Genomic DNA, 15213 nt, shown 5'->3' with positions numbered 1-15213 from the left:
ACTGTGTTATTTGTATTTATTTGTGCAAACTTATTATTCTGTCTGAAATACGTGAAATGGCAGCTGAATGGCTGCAGATAAACACCACGAGCAAGCAATTCAAGCTTTTTTCTTAATAGATTCTTTGCTGTTTTTCCTTCACAATTGTTCAAAGCCTCAATGAACAGAATTACACAAATGTGCACCAAACCTCGGAACTAATTTAGTTTAGCAAGTGCTTCACACATCTTCGTTTACTGAACAATGTTACTTTCAAATCATGACAACATTCTTCCTTCCTTGCCTCATGACTAATACAGTGTTATTCAAGCCATTCCTCTTCAGACACTTCAGATCTTTACAATTTTTTTTTTTTTCCCCAGCCTTACCACCTGATTTTTAATTAAAATCAAACTGAGGAAGTTCCTTCCACAGATGTAAATCCCAAAGCCCCAGGCCAGTGACAGTTGCTACAGAAAAAGGCTTTGTGCAGCTTCCCTCCTGCAGCATCATTTGGAAAAGCAACTTCTTCAATGAGTTAGAGCAGAGGGCTGGGCTGAGTAGGGAGCTCTGATGCTGTTCACCGGATAAATAATTATTAATGTGATGTAGTGAAAACAGTTTTTCATTCTGAGAAAGATCCCTCTTTCCATCCTATAAAGAACTCATCAAATCAGTGACTACCAGTGGACTTTACTAACACTGCATTACTGTCTGTATTTTATTTATATATCGTGCATGTAAATATACATGTGCACACACACACACTGTGTGTACTATATGTCAACAACTAATCAAAAGTTGTTTGCCCACAAGCATATGTGAAAAATTCATCTAAATAATTGTACATTTAATTTTTAATGAAATCCCAGTAATCCACTCATTCTACCGAATTCCTACTTAATATGGAACAGCAGCATGCAAGGGACTGGAAAGACACACAGATCTCTCTGTCTTACACAGACTGAGCATACATACCACCAGCCTTCCCCAGTCAGGTCTTATTATATTATTATCTTGATTTCGAGAGAGCAGTTCAGCAATTAATCACTGAACACTGCTTTTACTTGTGCTCAGAGCATATGCCTTATAAGTAACCCATAGTGTTTGGCTTAAAGGCAATATAAAAATCAGCAATAAATAAACAGTAAGAACAGACTGCTGCTAGATGGAAAGGCTCCATAGCCTGTTAGGTCTTCCCTGTTTTTATCTTCTCTAATTCTGCAGAAACTTATGTTCATAAAGTAATTTTTTAATAAAACAGTGTATTACAATTACAGTACCTCCCTTCTGATATCGTTGAAAACCCACTAATTAACATCTAACACCCTTTTTGAGGTGAGTTTTAATCTACTCTGTAGATGGGGAAGCTGAGACATAAAGAAGCTAAAGCAATAGATTTGGCAGATCCCTACAGAAACCAAGGGAAACACATTGCATATCTGCACAGACTGTAGCAGGCACCTGCATTTTGCAGGTGCAAACACCTTCAGCATATAAATAACAATTCTATATCATGCTCACACGCACCCATCCTGGAACGTGCACCCAGAAAACTCATTAGAACAAAGGAATTTGCAAGCATGAACACATACATGGAAGTACAGGTGTTTGATTATTTCAATCCAAAGCACATGAACAGATGTTTGCATCAAATTGAAATTGTCACCATCCTCAGAACTCTGCAGCTCTGTCATTCCCCCTTTATCGGTCTGTTTATTTCTCATATTCCAGAAGGCCTCGTCTCACACTGTATTTCATGGTATGACTTCCACTCGTTTTGTCTCCAGTCCCTTCTCCTGTCTAAAGGGAAAATGAAAATTCCCAGCCCATCGATCTTTCTATTACTACGTACCCAATCATTCACTTTTTGCCTAGATAAATATTTCCAGTATATCATAGTTAAGGTTTTGCTGTCCCTTGTATACCTGCACACTACTGAAATATCTCATTTTTGAAGCAGGATCAGTTTTCAAGAAGGACAAGTCCCATAATCAAACCAGATGTGTTAAGAGACAAGTAGCAGAAAGGTGGACCGCACCATGCAAAGATAAGAACAACTGATGAGAGGAACATGAAAGGGAGAGAAAGTGAAAATACTACAAGGGCATGTGGTTCTGGAGGTTAATGTGCTGTGAAACCCCTGACTTTGTCAAACTGCAGGTGGGAGAAACCAGGGTGCAAGGCTGCAGGTTGTGATGCACAACTGTGCTTTAGACATCTGAATCCAGCATCACAGGGGTGCTTTGTCAGCCTGGGATCCTCTCTTTTTCATGTTTTCCTTTTTCAGTTTTCGCCAGAGTTTACAGCAGAGTCCCTTAAAATACTACACTGAGCAGATGTAGTCAAAAGTGGCAGCACTGCTGACTGGGGGGACATCTCATGAAGTTGGCATGGAGCCTTGTTTTGTTCAGCCAGTGCTGTCATCCTATGACTCTTTGGCTTCCTGCTATGGAGTTGCCTCAGCGCAGAAGAGTTTGAGTAAATGAGCTCCTAATCTGCAATTCAAACCGTGCCTGTGCTTCTGAAGAGGGGAAAATAAACCCAAGTTGTCTGTCTGTGCAGTGGTCCAGTTACTGGAGGACAACAGCAGTTGGTAGCCCATATGTCACTGAACTGGATTTTAAGTAATGAAAAAGAAAACTTCAAAGCAAGATCTGAAGGGCAGCAAGAAAAAATCTTGTGATTAACTGCCGTTATACAGGTGTGATCTCTTTGCCACTCTTCTTCATAATGTTGGAAAACATATTCACAAAGCCTTCTTTCCTTCCTTCCTTCCCATCCTTTACAGTACCTGTGTTGTACAACCATGCTTGTGGCCAATTCTCCTCTTCAGACTTTCTTGTCTTCCCACAAACTTACGTCAGAAATCAGCTAATGTCCTTTCTTGCCTGGCCTTCACTGAGGACTTCTCATGACTTTAGACCTACGTTCTCTTCCTACATGCTCACATGCTTCTGCGAAATGTATTCCCCATTTTTTTTTTCTGTGGGAGGCTCTTAGAAAACTTCATTATGAATGAAAAGGAGTCTATAGAAATGCTATAATGGTCAAAAAAAAAAAAACAAAAGTGACTGTAAAGAGACATTTTCTCCAGAGATTTTCAGCTCTACCTCTAGCTATAAAAATGAGTTCTACCCTATAAAATTAGGTAAAGCGGTCAGAATTCAAAAGAAAGTTACCGTTTACTTTCATGAATACTTTTTTACAATTTTAGTTTTTCAACATTAGGGAATTCTTTGGGTGCAACATATAATGTCTTACACTAAAACTTTCAGTGAATATGGTAGACAGACAGCATGATTTTCTAAGCCTCATTTCCTTGGGAAATCTGGATGAAAGGAGAGGAACTAACAAGTCTTAATGCAATGCTTATAAGCATTGCAATTTATATAAACTGTAAGTTCTCATTACAGTGACATTCTCTCCTAGTGACGAGGCAAGAAGCACTGGGCACAAACTGAAACACAGGAAGCTCCATTTGAGTATTAGGAAATGCTTTTCCTCTGAGAGGGTGGCCAAGCACAGGCTGCCCAGCAGCAGTGGACTTTCCCCCGTTGAGATCTGCAGGAGCTGCCTGGACGTGGGCCTGGCACCCTGCTCTGCATGGCCCAGCTCGGGCAGGGATGGGATCAGACAGACACAGAGATCCTTTCCCACTTCAACCTGTCCGTGATTCTATGGTAGCTTACAAGCATGGAGCATCTGTTAATTTGAGTTTTATTTCTGGTAGTTCACAACCCTTAAAAATTTATTCTTGTTCTGCTGGTCTAAAATCCTTGGTGCAACTTTCTGCAACTGCACTAAATGACCCACTCTTAACATACACCTCTTAATCAAATCAGAGAAAAAATTTTTAGTCAGAAGAATGCTGGCAGACAGAAATGCACAGGCAAGTTGTTTCTATTTGTTCCTGGGAGTAAAATAAGTGTTAACTGAATCAACAATCAAATCGAGCAGTTTTTCTTCTTTCTTATTGAATATAAGAGGTTAATTTGGGTCACTTTTTGTGTTTCCTTTACGTAAATCATTAAGCCATGCTGTACTTCCTATTTCTGTTACACCAGTAAAGACAACCACTTCTGAACATTAGCACTTTTCCATGCAGCATCAGGCCCATTTGCTCCAGCACAACTGAATTCTAAATAAACAAAACAAAACAAAACAAAAAAACCACATACAGAAAAACTTCCCTCTGAGATACTCACAAACTCTCAAAAGTCTGTTTGTGACCACATACACAGAGCATCTTTTGAGTTATTCAAGTTTAAAGTAAAGGTCTCCGTGGCTTATCCAGGAGCGCTGAATTCCCACACTGCTCCTATTGACAACCCTATTTTGTGTATGTGATTCCAATTGGGCTGTGAAATTAATATGGTTGTTTGTGTACATCAAGGGCAACCTGCACTCATTTGAAAGCAAGGGCACTGCAATTATTGGTAGTAAAAGTCTACAAGCTTATAGTGCCATCTGTACTATCCAACACTCCCACCCATATCTAGTTGTATTGCTAACTTTGTGTTTCACAGCCTCTGAAGAGAAAAACAACCACCAAAGAACAAGACATGCTTTATGGAGGCAAAATATTTTGAATCTCACTCCATTAGCCAATGCTTTTATTTCATCTGTTCTAATGACTTTTCAGCTTACTGAGCCAGTAATCTACCGTATAGAAAATAGATCCAGAGATTTTCACCATAATGATTCTAAATTCACAGATCTCTGTGAAGATGATCTGTTCTGGGTTTGTATGATGCCAGCTCCAAAGGCACCTCAGTCGGATCAGCTCCTGCTGCTCTGAGAGTTGTTGGATTCCTTGGGAATGTGGCAGGGCCCAGGCTTTCTGAGACTGGATAAAGTGTGAGAGTATTGCATGTGTAAAGTGTGTGTATGTGCACGTAAAAAGCCCCAGCATTTGTAATGAATAATGCAATTATTACCGGACAAATCCTGCAGTACATGCATAGGAGAAGTTCCTAGTGAAATTGATGGAAATAGCAATTGAAGTTCTCATCAAGTAAAAACATGCAATTAAGAACTAGCATTTCTTTGTTGATTTGGAAGACAAATACAACTTGATTCATCCTGAAATCATCTTTAAATATTAATCAGTGTCAGTGGTCACATCTGAGTGCAGTCACATTGGAGAGGAGTAAAGCACTCCTCTAGCAGCACAGCAAGACTCTTCACGCTGGGAATAGAACTCAGGGAACCTCTCAGCAAGCCGAAAATGTTACCTTTTTCCTTTCATCCAAAGGCAGAGAGAGCGGATATTTACGTCCTTACAAGTTTCAGATTGATTTTCATTCTCACGGAAAACACTTGGACTTTAACAGCAAAACGTCTCAGAATATTCTTTTATTTTATTTTTATTTTTGATTTCTCTAACAGTTGAGGGCTTGCTTAATGTACGAATAGCACACTGCCAGAATGCCTCAGAAGCATCCTCATCAATTTAAGGATTCAGTGCTGATGTTTAAACTCCTGTGTATGATCAGCCTTGCAATCTTTGGTTTCAGATCAGAGAGTGTTAGACCTTTCAAGGCAGCACCTATTTTTTTTTCTTCATGGTCAAGCATTCACTGAAGTTTTGATACTTCAGATCTCAACCCAAAGCTGATTAAGTGTGTAGAATTAAAAGGATGGCAAATGGTGAGTGATAGCAGAGAGATACCTTAGGTATAGCACAGCTCCAGATCAGAAGTCCGTAAGATAGTTGGAAAAGTAATAATATGATCAGGAGGACCTATCAAAATAATTTCACAGCCAGACGCCACAGCAGGTTCTGGAAACAGTATATGAACATCACCAGAGAGATTAAGCAGGTCCCTAAGGGTAAAGAGAAGTGCTCTTCCTTCTCCTCCTGTTCAGAATGCTGTCTATGCAGCATCCTTCTGCTCTCTGGACACCAACGGGGACGGCAGAGCCCTGGCTCCTGGCTCACAGGATAGCACCACAAGTCCTGATGAAGCTTTTGGGACAGCTGTCTTTTCTCTGTGGCCGTTTCTCAGGGTGTGCTATGGCTGTGCCATCGCGTTACAACAAACCAGGAAGTTCCTGAGGGGTTGAACAAGGGTTAACGTAGCGCATTCTCTTCTTACTAAAATGATGTCATTTCCCTCCCCTTTCCTGAAAGTATCTCTTCCTTGGTTGTTTACATGCTAAAGTTAATTTAAAATTTATATTATAAATCTGAATACTTTAAAAAACAAAACGCATTTTCATATCTGAAGACATTTATATACGTTTAGATTAAACGTATGGTGTTTCAGTGCTACAAAAAAGCATTGTGGTTTTTTTTTGCCACAAACTACCCTTCTCTCATTTTTCATACTTTCTCCAGAAGAATAAAGATTAAGAAAACAGAAGTACCAATACATTGTAGAAATTGTCCCAACGAGTTTCTAATCCAGTGTCAGTTACACAGGACTGATAAGTAAAGGAAGTTCAACCAGACAGTTTAATCCTCCAATTTCCTGTCTTCTAATCAGCCACTGACTCCTCTGGCTTTAAATTAGAAACATCCATGGCAATATTCAGGACAGGTGAAGGAAAAAAGAGTGGAAAACAACTAGGGCAAATGTTTGTAGGCATAAGGAGGACATATACAGAGAACGAAGACGTTATGAAGTAGTGAAAGTGTGTAGAATGAAGCACTGAATGTACACTAAAGTTATATATGGAATTTAGCAACTCTGACAGGGAAGGAATAATTTTAATTAAAGCATTTATACAGTGGTTGAGCAGTGTGTGAGCATACAAGAATTAATGCATAAAACAAGGAAAATCCATGCTATAATGCTGCACTTTGGTGCACTTTGTTATTTTGATAGAGGCAGGTCCAGGATAATAATAAATACAAGTATGCTTTTTTAATATACCGTAAATGATAAGCACAAATCAGCAAAGCCACAAACAGCACAACAGCACGAGGTGATTATCATGATAAACTTCTATGAGAGTATGTAAATGCATTCATGTATAGATGTGCTGATTTAAATAATAAATGCTACTTTTGAGTGTTTTGTGCTTCTGGTCTTAGCTTTCATAGGACTAACTAGCCTTCCATATGACAAACTTGAGTATTTATTAGATGTGCCATTATTTTTAATCTCATTTGTAATAAAATTTATAGTGAGGATTCCATTAGTTCTTAATTGAGAGAAACGCCACGAACAGTTTGGAATTGCTCATGACCCGAACAAGTTCAGTTATTCCTCTAAATATTTTGCACGGCGGCGTGAAAGAAAAAAAGTGATTTCAGAGAAAAGAATGATATAAGGTTAAAAACGTTCAAACAAAATGACCACAACAAGTCCAGCCCTGTGTCTTTAATAAACTGCCTTTTAACTTAGGGCATTTAATTAAAATAAAGGTCTATATACTAAAATGTGGATTGATAGTTTGATAATAGAACTTGAAAAGAGTTATTTTGGCAAATGACTGAAAGATCTGCTTTAATGGTCATGTTCAGTAACAGCAGTTTGCATGCTAACTCATACATGGAGTCATCTGAAATACCTTCTTATTTATTAATAAACTTTTTTTCTTTTTTCTTTTTTTTTTTTTTGGCAGATAGTTCCACAACAGAAAGCAGTTTGGGGTTTGGGTCTTGAAGCTGCCTGGGCTGAGATTCTCAAACTGTGAGTGGCTCCCAGGCACTCAGGGGGTGAGCCTGGCTCACTCTGCTCCTCTAAACGCAGTGACTCCAAGCTGACAGCAGTGCAGTGCTGAGCAGAATTGGGCCCAGGGTCTTTACTTTTGCGTTGCCATTCAGAATTTTCTACCAGTTATATGTTTGCTACGTGTGTATTCTAATAACCTGGCGCAGAAGAAATCTGAAGACCAGCCCTTATTGAACATATATGAAAGTCACATCACAACATCATATAGTCTTGCTGGAGCAAATAATTAAAAAAAAAAATAATCAGCTTGAGATAAATGTTTATAAAAGTAGCACAGCTGCACATATTTGTTACAAATGCAAGACAGTACTGAAACTTTCTTAGGACTAACCCTTTAGTGTCTCTATGACAGCACTAAATTTAAATAAAAAGTGCCAAAATTATGATTGTTTTTTTAACAAATCAATTCTTGTCACATCTTCAGGCTGTTATACTGCTTAGAGTATTTGCTACTGTATCTAAAAATATGTATATATTCCTTCCCATGCACATTTACAGCATTTTGGGAAGTTTTCTGCTAAAACACCACATTACAGTATAGTCAAATAATAACTATTCATGCATTTTTTTGATTACAGCATGAGAAAAAATAGATTAGATATCAGAAGAATGCCTTAAAACTGTGGTGAGAAAGGCAATTACTGTTAAAATGCACAGATCCTATAGGTTCTTTTGAAGCAGTTTGAAACATTAGTAGCTGTCTACAAGAAAGAAAAATAGCATTTTTCTTTTACTATGGCATCTTGCTACTTTGGCAAGTAAGATAAAATATATTAGCCATTCCATCAGATGGCTTGAGAGAAAAACTAACTGCGATCAGGCAAAACGAATTAGAGGAGCATTAATAAAGATTACCAGCGAAAGAAAATAAGGTCAAAATTAGAACTCTGCATTTTAAAGCCACCTCTCAAAAATGCAAGCTGCTTTGCCCAACGATAAAATCCATTCATTTTCCTAATCATGCAATCTACCAATCTCCATTATCTCCAGCTAGCTAGCTATAAACATGCTATAGACCAGAGTGAAAGAGGGAGAGTGTGAGGTTGAGAGACGGAGAGAGAGAGAGAGAGAGAGAGAGAAAGAAAGAGATTACTACACCCAGCCTTTTATAAAGCCGTTTCTTTCATTATAACAGGTCTTTTCATCAAAATGACACAGAACCTTTAAATTTGGGCATAATAGTCCAGTACAGTACACAGCTATAGCTTAAACGTGATTTAGAACCTGCTCCAGAAAGAAAACAAACTCCCTCGTTTGACACACAAATTGTTTACGATTCATTAAAAAGCAAAATTGCATATCACAGTGCTGGCAGCTGAGTCCATATGGGTGCAAGGGGTATTCACTCATCTCTTTGTATGCTGGCAGTACCAAACTGAAGTTTAGCACTATGCAGCTGAGATTTTGTGCAGCCAGACGATGCATGAGGTAATTTTAAAAGCTTTATTTGTCTTTAAAACATTAAGATTGTCTCTCTAGCTAACTTTTGATTAAAAGAACGTGGCAAATGTGAAGAGGTTTGGGGGTAAGGAAAATAAGATATATCTACTTTTTGTCGTATGTTTTAGATTCACAGACTGCATGAAAAACTGCTTATTACTCCATCAATAATTGAAACTTTGTATGAAAATTATTTGCAATTAACGCATCTATTGTAAAGAACTTGAATTATTCATTTGTGTTAAAAATAACATCTCTTTCATCTGGCGCAACTCCTACCACAAAAACAAGGCTATTTTAGTGGGGGTTTTGTTCTCTTAGAAAATAAATGGTGTGACGTTCAAGTTTAAGAAGAACTTTTCGGCAATGTTTAATCTAAACAACAGCATGTGTGGTTATAAAACTGTTTATTTTTAGGCAAGTGCATTACTAAATGTTTCCAGCATTTTTACATATTATATTCACGGTACTAAAACATCTGTGAAATAAATGTGACCGAAATGAAACTTCCTCGGATCCTTTCTAAAGGGTGACAATAACTGCCTAGTAGCATTTGAGGATATTATTAAATAATAAACATTGACATACCTCATCATAAAAGCAGCCGATAGAGAATAAAGGAGGAGCGGTAATAAAATATACAGATAGCTAAGAATAAGGCAAAATCACAGCACGAGATAAACGGTGGGTTTAAAACAGGCAGTCTAAAACTTTGCTTTGAAAATGATAACTGAGAATCAATAGACTTATTTACAGGGGTTTAACAAGCTAAAAAAAGTCACATGAATAGTCAACAGTTTATATGCATGCAAATACCCCTTCCCCCTCCAACTTCCCCTGGCAGAAAGTCTAATTGGAAAATCAGTACTATAAGAAAGTGGTTAGCCTCCTCTATCCTTGTTAACCAAAAGCTGCATGTTACATTTCTCTGGCAACCGCTGGCAAACCTCTAATAGCCGGTTAAAAAATTAAGACTTTAGACAAAACAAAACTGACAAACCCGAGCCCAAACACCTTTAAATACAAGCCACATGATATACACAATGGCCACCACCAAGCTGCAGAATAAAAACCTTCCGGATCTCACTTTTAAAAGTCTTTCAAGTCCTCAGAGGTCTTAAACTTTCCAAATGATACCAAAATTGGTCCGGGGCGGCGAGGGGGAGGGAGAGACTCGGCTTGTTTCAGCGTATCTTACAATGAAAGTGATCATGCCTTGTTTTGTAATTCCACTCGCCGGTCCTTTTTTAACTGATATCTATGTGAAACGAGCTGAGGTTCACGGTCCAGTTAGGAGCGGATAATACATTCATTGTCCTGGCAGCAAACTTTTCCTCTCACTGGAAGAATTCACGCTTGCCACAAGAATAATAATTACAGAAAACTAAAAATGCGCTGCTAACGAATTAATCCCTAACGGACAACACGCTAACGAGGGCAGTAATGATTTGAGGACTCTCTTCCTCGCAACAGGACTTGCATCTTCTGCCACAATGGGCTATTGTGCATCCTCCCAACTCACCCTACCTCTTATAGATTCAAGATGTCAAAGGTTGTCTGGCCCGGCTGACCATGACATGCTAGTTAACTCGTTCTACGGAGCACGTTGGGACTTTATTGAAACTTTAATTGCGCCCCAAAGCAGTCTGAGCTGGGCTCAGTGGGATCTGTGACACATGGCTCCAGGTCAGCGAAGCCCCGTAACCTGTTCTCACGTAAACAAGCGGAGGGAGAAGTGAGAGCGGGGTCTGTGGCAGCACCTCGCAAAACGCGCTCCCCGCACACGTGATGGTTTTACACCACGACACTCCCGCACCAGTCCAGGCTTTTGCAGCCACCGACTCGCTCTGCAGCGGAATGAACTTTCCACCTCCCCTCTTTACAAAATATTGCACGGTAAAAAACGCACATGCACACGGACGCTTGAAAGCAGCAGATAAAGTAAAACAAAGTGAGCGCTAGGCAGCCGGCTGTGACAAGTTACTCTGCACAAGGCTTTTGCAAACTACTTCTTTGCATGTTTTTTGTTTTGTTTTGTTTTGTTTTTTCTCCTCTTTAAGGAGAATTGAAAAAGCTTCCCTGTGGAAACTGCAGTGCACATTAACGGTCTCCTGTTACACAGGGGAAAGCACACAAGTGGGACAAGTGTGAGGCTGCTCTACTGAAGAGTGTGAAAAAAATCAAATGTTAATTTGATAAATGTGAGGTCTGGGACATTTTGTCAAAGAGGGAGGGAAAGTAGAAAAGGGAGAAAAAAAAAGCAGCCCTGCTGCCAACTCACCATCCACCAAGTTCTGGCCGAGATGTCGTAGCAGAGCTGCCATTTGATGGAGCCGTCGGAGGTTTTCCCTGCCATTATGCTGTCAGCAAGCTTCATCTGATGCTAACTCACGGGAGATAAGACACCTAATTGAGAAAACATTTGCACTGGCATGTTGGGCAACATGTAGCCCGGTCCATACCATATGGAATCATGGGTAAAAAAAAAAAATCTCCTTGACAATGAACCAATCTCTCACAGACCCAGTGGCAAGGTGAAGTGGAGATGAAAAGTCATCTGCTCCCAGCACTGTCTTCTCCTCTCTCTCGCTCCCTCTCTCTCCCCCTCTCTCTCTCTCTCTCTTTTTTTTTTTTTTTAAAATAAGAACCCACTGCTCAACATCAAAGAGAGGCGGTCAAAATTAGGGCTTCATCACTCAGATGATTTTGGTCTGCAAGGTTTTTCTTTCCTTTCCTCCTTTTCCTTTTTTTAAGAAGAATAAAGAGATTTAATAGGACAAAGGCAGGTAGTGGACTGCGGAGGGAGATCGCCACAGGCTATTAGCCTAAAATTTCTGCTTGACAGATGGAACTGCTTAGAGACTATCATGCAATGTTTTGGGTATTTTTTTTTCTTTTTTTGTGTGTGTGTGTGTGTGTGTGTTAAAAAAGAGTTTCAGTTTGATTCAGTATCTGTTTATCGCAGCTACTTTTCTCATGTATGTGAGCAGCAAAAAAAAAAGAAGACTGAGCAAAAAACAATTGCATCTTTTTCATTCTTTCATAACTATGCATAAAATCATTTAACCAAAATAAAAGTAGAAACTGGTCAAGTTTATTCCTTGATTGAGAGGAGCTTGCTGAAGAAATCAATTGCTCTTTATTTATTTATTTTTTTAAATAAAGGAGACAGAAAAGTTTTGGCTCTTTGTTCCTTCTTGATTTTGGATACCACATCTTATTATTTTAAATGAATGACTTTTCATCAGAAGGTTCAAATGGCAAAAGTGCTCCGTAAGAGCTAAACTATTCCCTTCTTGTCTTTTTTAAAAACATATATGTTTAATATATTTTTAAATATATTTTTGCTACTATATATTTTAAAACTTGTTTTCAACATTACACTTCTTAACACTGGGTCATAACCATCCAAAGCCTCACAGAGGTTTGTTCCTTCCTCCCACAAAACACAGTGCTCTCTACAAGGTTCATTGTGCGAATGAGGAATTGACAGATCACTTGGAAAAAAGACAACTGCACAATAAACAGTTCTGAAATGTTACAAAAACCTGGTAATGTTCTGTAATAAAGCCCCTTCCTGGAAAATCATGTACAAGACAACTATGTGCTCTCCCACCTCTGGTGGGGCACTGTAAAACAAAAGTATGACTTTATGACAGCTGAGCATTAAAGAGGCAACAAGCACTTTCCATTTGCAGCGCCTGGCTGACGCGCAGGGAGCGAGGGATGCCCGGCTCTGCCAGCCCTGGGGAGCACAGAGCACAGCACTTCGACCTCTGCAGCAGCGCCTTTCCTCAAGTGCTCAACAGAATCAACTTCTGCACCGGCAAGGAGACTCACCCGGAATACTTCCCAAGTCTGCTGAGCTGGGGCTGATACAACCAACTCACTCCCTCAAAGAGCCACACTCTGCAAATCTTTTGTGATTTGCATGCAAAAGGAAAATGCAACAAAAATATCCACTCTATTTTAAACAATATCTATTTCTGTTTGTATCAAAAAAGGAAGCTCGTGGGCGCACAATTCTTCATTTGATTGTTTGTGTGCTATCAATTGTTTAACTATTTGGCTGCAGCAAAGTTGTAATTCCAGGCGGCACAGATCACAAAACCATCATTCAGTATAGGACAGAACCAACTTTCATCGAGCTTCAAAACTACCTTCAGATTTCTGTGATGTGCAAGATAAGCAAATGACTTAAGCATAAAGTACAAAGTGCTAACATAACATTCAGGGATTCGTTTTTCATTTTGCCCTGACTTTATCTATGGAGGCTGCACAGAAAAATAGCATTAGAATATAGTCTATGCAACTACTTCACATCCCATCCCAGTTTTTTGTGGGATTTTTTATTTTTATTTTTATTTTTTTGGCTTTGGATAGCAGGTCACTGCTACTTACAGTAATGGTCTGACTAGCATGGGAAGTGTTAAGTTTTAGTCAGTGTCCATAAAAAACCTCAGAGGCTGTGCCAGGAACTGTCCTCACACTGGCCGGCCAAAGCATTTATCTTCTTCTCTTACTCCAGACTCAGCAGAGCTACCTGTCCTGTGTGGCTGCTGCTTACTGCAAAAGCTCTCTCACAGTAATCGTACAAAATAAAAGTAAAAAGCTTAAGTAACAACCAGCCTTTGACCAAGCGTCAAATTCAATTTTATGTCACTGCATTTGCTCCTGCCTCTCTAAACAAACAACTTACCCACCCTACTTATAATTTATTCAGTATTTTATAGCCAGTTGTGCTGCGTGCCTTCCCTGTCAAGTTCTGATGAATCTCTGTTCGGTCTGTATGGCTTTCCACTGTCTGATGAAGTTATAGATCTACTGACAAACTTTCTCTTGATTGCTCTATTAACCACTGCTTTGAGAGTACTTAGGTCTTCCTATACCAATACATTACTTGGCTTCAGAATATTAATTAAAAACACACTGAATAAACAGTTTTTCAGAAGAGCATACACTTTTCAGCTTATGAATGACAGAAGCATGAAACCATTTCCTTCCTGACAGTGTAGCACTTATGTGCAAAGAAATGAGGAGTGCTGTTGGTTAACTGTGTTTTAAATTCAGAACAATTAGGTGCAGTTAACTTTGCCATTGTTCTTTCCGATGCTGAGGATGGTGGGTTCTTACCCATGGAGCAATTATTCCTTTCATAAGCTGCTGTTGTTAATAGCATTAAAATGAGATTAAATACAACATGTTAAATATTGCAATTATTGTGGAAAATAAAATTATTTGGTGAGCATAATGGGGAGCAAATCAAGCATTTAACATGATCCAGGAAATGCTACTCCAAACAATTGCATTTGTTTTATGCAATTTTTCCCCTTTGATTGCTGACAGATGCCGTTTTGGAAACAAACATCTAAGTAGTTTTCCTTCAATCAGGAAAAAAACCACACACCAGAAAATGGCTACATGTTTTGAATTTAACTCTTGTCAATCAGCATTCTGCACAACACTCACTGTGAATAGTACTAGGACAAAACGATGCCTTCCAACGACTAATAAGCCACAAAGATGTGCGTTTCTAAATCAGATCTGATCTGATAAAAGAAAAAGCTTTCACGATGCATGGACATTCATGCAGACACAGCTGCAAAATATAAATGCCTGCAATCTACAAATGATACTTCAAGTTGGAAATGTTAGGTATATGTGTTTTTGGGCTACAGGGGAAGAGATTTGTTTTCCGACAGCTTTAGGCCTGAAGGAACAAATTCACATACATGCCAGTTGCTTTCTGACTTCCTCCTAGAGAAGTGGCCAACTATCCACAAATAAATGTGCTTATTTGCTGAGCAGACCTACCTAACGCGGCACAAACAGCACAAGCATGCCTCCCTGCATCTGCCCTCGGCAGCACATTTGGGTGAGATCATTGTTGCTATCAAGTGTACGGAACCCAGGAGCGAATGCTAAAAAAGGCTAATAACATATATATATTAATTCAGATGACTCTATCAAGCTGGCATTTTACAGTCTACTGGAAACTGAATGCATGAGAGCATTAGAAACATTGGCATAGCGGGCGCTTTCTCCAAATGTTGGCTTCTACTATTCATGTTAGTAAAAGAAACCCAGCAGAACAGTGTGCAGCTCCGAG

At 39.1% G+C, this 15213-nt stretch overlaps 1 long non-coding RNA gene across 4 annotated transcripts in view; it reads right to left on the bottom strand.

The window, feature by feature from the left end:
- Positions 1–15213, bottom strand: part of LOC116235365 (uncharacterized) — a 137966-nt gene that overhangs the window by 69434 nt on the left and 53319 nt on the right. The window contains exons 4-5 of one of the 4 annotated variants that reach the window (XR_016469378.1): positions 11386–11510; positions 9462–10809 (exon numbers count right to left, since the gene is read on the bottom strand). The exons of 1 other annotated variant lie outside the window; for it this stretch is intronic. This is a non-coding gene — a long non-coding RNA (uncharacterized LOC116235365). Of the gene's footprint in view, positions 1–9461; positions 11511–15213 lie in introns of those variants that run through there. 2 more of the 4 variants (XR_016469379.1, XR_004168329.2) reach the window with 2 other exon arrangements.

The sequence above is a fragment of the Phasianus colchicus genome, chromosome 9, assembly GCF_987193195.1.
Source record: "Phasianus colchicus chromosome 9, bPhaCol1.hap1.1, whole genome shotgun sequence".
Classification (NCBI taxonomy): domain Eukaryota; kingdom Metazoa; phylum Chordata; class Aves; order Galliformes; family Phasianidae; genus Phasianus; species Phasianus colchicus.
This window is presented reverse-complemented; position numbering and strand designations above follow the sequence as displayed.